The sequence below is a fragment of the Gekko japonicus genome, unplaced genomic scaffold (genome assembly GCF_001447785.1).
Source record: "Gekko japonicus isolate JY-2015 unplaced genomic scaffold, Gekko_japonicus_V1.1 scaffold1867, whole genome shotgun sequence".
Classification (NCBI taxonomy): Eukaryota; Metazoa; Chordata; class Lepidosauria; order Squamata; family Gekkonidae; genus Gekko; species Gekko japonicus.
This window is the reverse complement of record NW_015165877.1, coordinates 354,405-360,117: the sequence shown is the minus strand read 5'-3', so window position 1 is coordinate 360,117 and position 5,713 is coordinate 354,405.

Sequence of the window (5,713 nt, the reverse complement as noted above, 5' to 3'; positions counted from 1 at the left end):
AATACCAGGGTCATGACATGAAGACAGGCAATGGCAAACCACCCCTGAAGGTTTCTTGCCTTGAAAACCTTATGAGACCAAGCCCTACGAGGAAAGGCTGAGGGACTTGGGATTGTTTAGTCTGGAGAAGAGGAGGTTGAGGGGGGACCTGACTGCTCTCTTTAAGTCTTGGAAGGGCTGTCCCTTAGAGGAAGGCAGGGGGCAGCAGAGGAGAGGACTCACAATCATGGGTTTAAATTAAGTGCTGGAAGGTACCAGCGGAATATTAGGGAATTATTTTATTTTTTTTACAGTTAGAGTTGTGCCACAGTGGAATCGGCTGCCTAGGGAGCGGTGCTGTTGTTGTTAGATCTGTCGGCGGCGTTTGACACCGTTGACCACCAGCTACTGATCCACCAACTCACCGACACTGGGATTCATGGGTTTGCCTTGCAGTGGCTTGTCTCCTGTCTCCACAGTCGGGGACAGAGGATGGTGCTAGGGGAGCATCTGTCCCAGAGGTACCCGCTGGCTTGCAGGGTTCCTCAAGGGGCAGTACTGTCACAATGTTATTTAACATCTACATGCACCCCCTCACCCAGATTACCCGGCGCCATAGGCTAGGGTGCCATCAATATGCAGATGACACCCAGCTATATCTGGAGTGGGCGCTTTGTGACGTGGCGGGCTGGCTTAGACTGAGCCGACTTAAACTGAATCCAATGAAGATGGATGTCCTGTGCCTGAGGTGGAGCAGATTGGGGGTAGGGACCCCATTCCCGACCTTCGACGGGGCACCATTGGTGCCAGCGCTGAGGGTTTGGAGCTTAGGAGTGCTCCTGGATGCCGCCTCAACAATGGAGGCCCACGTAGCAGCCACTGCCAAGGCAGCATTTTACCATCTTCGACTGATTAGACAGTTGGTTCCCTTCCTCGAACGCAATGACCTGGCAACAATGATCCATGCTATGGTCACCTGGAGATTAGACCACTGCAACACTATCTACATGGGGCTGCCCTTGTCTCAGATCCGGAAGCTGCAGCTAGTGCAAAATGTGGCGGCCAGGCTGTTGATGGGCCTCTCTATACGAGACCACATCCAGCCTGTGCTGAAGGCACTGCACTGGCTGCCAATAGCGTACCGGATCTGTTTCAAGGTGCTGGTTCTGACCTTTAAAGCCCTATATGTTCATGGCCAGGGCCTGCCTACTTGAGGGACCATCTTTCCCTCTGAGCACTGAGGTCAGGAACACAGAATTGCCTGACTCTTCCGGGCCCGAGAGATGTCAAGTTGGCTGCTACTAGAGCCAGGGCCTTTTCAGCGGCGGCTCCATGCTGCTGTAATGAGCTCCCAGATAACGTCAGGGCCCTGCAGGACCTTTTACAGTTCCGCAGGGCCTGCAAAACGGAGCTCTTCCACCAGGCTTTTGATTAGGGGCCGCCGCTGATGTGTGGGCCACTGGCAAATGCGCCACTGACGAATGCGCCACCGGACGCATGAAACATCGACTTGTTATGGCCATCATTTTCACTAGTACTGTTAGCAGCTAAGGCTTTGTTTGTATATTCCATTTTTTAAAGTGTTTTAATGATGTTAGCTGCCTTGAGCCAACCCTGTGGCAAGGCGGGATAGAAATGGAAATAAATAAATAAATAAATCATTCTAGTGGCCCTTTTCGGCACTTTTCCCAATGCTATAATATCCTTTTTGAGGTGTGGTGACCAGAACTGTACACAGTACTTCAAATGAGGTCGCACCGTCAATTTTATTTATTTATTTATTTGTTGCATCTCTATCCCACCCTCCCTGCGAATGGGCTCCGGGCAGCTCACAAACAAGGGCAACCATGTGCCGATATAAATCATTAAAACAGAATAAAAACAACCATAATTAACAATAATAAAGTGCTCAGTGATGTTCATCATTCAGATCGAATCAAGATGGTGACCTATAGATATTACCCAAGAGCCCGATTCAGTGGTACCGATCCATCGCGATACTGTGGCAAGATCTTTATAATGGGGCATCCCATTGCTATCCCATTTATACAGGGGCATTATGATACTGGCTGATTTGTTTTCAGTTCCCTTCCTAATAATCCCCAGCGTAGCGTTGGCCTTTTTTATTGCAGTTGCACGCTGTCTCGACGTTTTCATTGAGTTATCTACTACGACTCCAAGATCTCTCTCTTGGTCAGTCTCTGCCAGTTCGGACCCCATCAATGTGTACTTGTATTTAGGATTTTTGGCTCCAATCTGCATCACTTTGCGCTTGGCCATATTGAACCCCATTTGCCACCTTTGTTCACTTTTGGTTTGACCAAGAACCCATTTCCTTGTCTTTTGGGCAGGCTGCGGGATCATAGAATCATAGAATGTTAGAGTTGGAAGGTATCTTGGAGGTCATCTAGTCCAACCCCCTGTACTCTGCAGGAGCATAGCCAAAAGATAGCCCTACATACCTACAACATACCCTAAAGATGGTCATCCAGCCTCTGCTTGAGAACGTCCAGTGGAGCATCCACCACCTCCCGAGGCAGACTGTTCCACTGCTCAACTGTAAAACTCTCCTCCAACACGACTTTACAAATTGAATCAACTTTCTTCCTGTCCACTTTCTTCATTGTCCAGCCTTCACGTTCATACATAGTAATGGGGAATACTATGGCATTAATTAATTTGATCTTGGTTGCCAGTGATATATCCTCAGACTTTTAAATTATCACTGTAACCCCTACAATTGTCTTACAAGTTGGGCTAGTATTACTGTTAGTATTAAAGGTAAAGGTTTCCCTTGCCCAAATCAGTGGGAGGGCTTCTAATGTCCTGGCCTCACTGGTGGACCTCCTGATGGCACTGGTATTTCTGGCCACTGTGTGACATAGAGTGTTGGACTGGATGGGCCTTTGGCCTGATCCAACATTGGCGTCTCTTATGTTCTTATGTTCTTAAAAGCCAGTTTAGTCTGACTCTAGGGGGTGGTGGTCATCTCTGTTTCCAAGCCGAAGAGCCAGCACTGTCCAAAGACGTTTCTGTGGTCATGTGGCCGGCATGACTAAATGCCAAGGTGCACAGAACGCTGTTGTTATTATTATTGTTGTTGTTGTTGTTGTTGTTATTTATAGTTACTGTTACTACTAGAGCTCTGTATTCAGAAGCGAGTGTCAAAAGGTTCCCAGGGAGTGGAAGAGTATGACGAATATTTTACCCTCAACAAAAGCAACAAACATCCAAGTTTGGAAGATGGGGTCAGAATTTGGCAGTATCGTCCCTTAGAAGCACGGAGTATCATAGAATCACAGAGTTGGAAGGGGCCGTACAGGTCTTCTAGTCCAACCCCCTGTTCAATGCAGGATCAGCCTAGAACATCCCTGACAGGTGTTGATGCAGCCACTGCTTGAAGACTGCCAGGGAGAGTTGATCTCCAGGCAATAGAGATTAGCTCACCTGGAGCAAATGGCCTCATTGGAAGGTGGACTCTATGGCATGGTGTCCCACTGAAGTCCCTCCCCTCCCCAAAACCCACCCTCTTCAGGCTCAACCCCCAAATCTCCAGGAATCCCCCAACCTAGAGATGGCAACCCTACCTCCTCATCATTGTCCCTCAGCACTAACACTCAGAGGGTTGCTGCCTCTGAACATGGAGGTTCCATTCAGTCATTTGGATGGCCGCTACTGTAAAAAATGGCAGATCCAAGTGGAAATCTCACCAAGAGGCCCCACCGGAGTTACACAGAGGCCCTTGTAGGGTTACCAGGTCCCCCCTGGCTACTGGCTGGGGATAGTGGGTAGCAATGTTCCCTCTAAGCAGTGGGGTCTTGTGAGCAAAAATCCTACTTTGTGAGCTCCTGGCATTAAAGTTGTGAGCGAGCGATTTGGCTGCTGCATAAATTTGTTTGTTCTTGAGTAATGGCAGATCCAAGTGGAAATCTCACCAACATGCCCCACCGGAGTTACACAGAGGCTCTTGTAGGGTTACCAGGTTCCCCTGGCTACTGACTGGGGATGGTGGGTAGGGTTGCCAGTTCCTGGTTGGGAAACTCCTGGAGATTTGGGAACAGAGGCAGGGGAGCACAAAGACCTCAGTGGGGTGCAATGCCTTAGAGTCCACCCTCCAAAGCATCCATTTTCTCCAGGGGAACTGATCTCTGTCATCTGGAGATGAGCTGAAATTCCAGGGGATCCCCAGGTCCCACCTGGAGGCTGGCATCCCTAGGCCCTTGAGAAGGAAACACCAGAATATCTGGAAATGAGAAGCCACGGTGACACCCTACCATTGTCTTGGAGTGAGCAGATGTACCTGCAGTGTGAGCGTATAAAAATGCAGGGTAAAGATATTAAAACTAGATGACCAAGAAATGAAAGGTTTGTTGACAGAAAAGAGGAAATACACTGGATACCCTCGCGAAACCTGATACATAAGAGGCAGTGACTTGCCTGATGCTATATGTATTTTGATTGGGTTGCGTTTTGGACCCGGGCCTAACATTCTAGCGGCAGCGGCAGCAACAGAAGAGTGATTCAAGCTTTTAATCTCCATCCTGAGGGGCAAAACCATAGCACAGGACACTCATCTACGATTTCGAGAGACTTATTTGCCAGCCCCGCCTCTCCGTCTTTCTCTGTCGGTCTCTCTTTTTCTCCTCTGCCTGTGATTTTCCGTCGTTCCTTTTGCATTAGCAGTCTGAGCTGTAGACCGAAAAAAACCAGGGACGCTCTTACAAGGTGGTCTCCAGAGAGCCATGTGCATTTTGAGAGTGCCCCCAGCCCTGGAGGGAGAATAAAAATATCCATTAACTGTCAGTAACCTTTGCTTTAAGGAAAGGCTCCATGTTTATACTCCATCTCTTAAAAGAATTCATTGTTCCGTGTATGCCGTGCAGGCAGCATATATTACAACCAAATCAGAGGTCTGTTTCACACATGCGAGCTTGTTCACTTGTAGGCTGTAGCACTGATTGTTGGGTTTGTACGTGTGAATGAAAAATCTCAGATCAGTCCCAGAGGGGCCTCTCCCAAGATGTGCCTTCCCTTCCTCCTTAAAAGCTTCTTTTGATTTGCTTTAACTTATGTTATGTTATGTCAAAGCAATGGTATTCCCAGTAGTACTGTATGGCTGTCAGAGTTGGACTAGAAGGAAGGCCGAGCGCCAAAGAATAGATGCTTTTGAATTATGGTGGTGGAGAAGACTCTTGAGAGTCCCCTGGACTGCAAGGAGATCAAATCGGTCAATCCTAAAAGAAATCAACCTTGACTGTTCCCTGGAAGGCCAGATCCTGAAGCTGAAGCTCAGCTACTTTGGCCACCAAATGAGAAGGGATCACTCTCTGGAGAAGACCCTGATGCTGGGAAAGATTGAAAGTCAAAGAAGACGAGGACGGCAAAGGATGAGATGGTTGGACAGTGTTATCGAGGCAACGAACATGAAATTGAGCAAACTCTGGAGTACGACAGAAGACAGGAGGGCTTGGTGTGATGTGGTCCACGCGGTTGCGAAGAGTAGGACTTGACCGTGCAACTGAACAACAACAATTTATGTTTTAAAGTTATTTTAATGATGTGCATTTTTTGGGGGGGTGATTTGGGTGGGCAGCCGTATAGGTCTGCTTTTCACTTTGGAGAAACCCTAAAGGTCACTAAGAGAGACTTTTTACAGCATTCATTGGTGAAATTTGGGAAAATATCTTGGTATTTGGCAACCCTGTCGCTTGGAAATATCTGTTTATGTTTTATT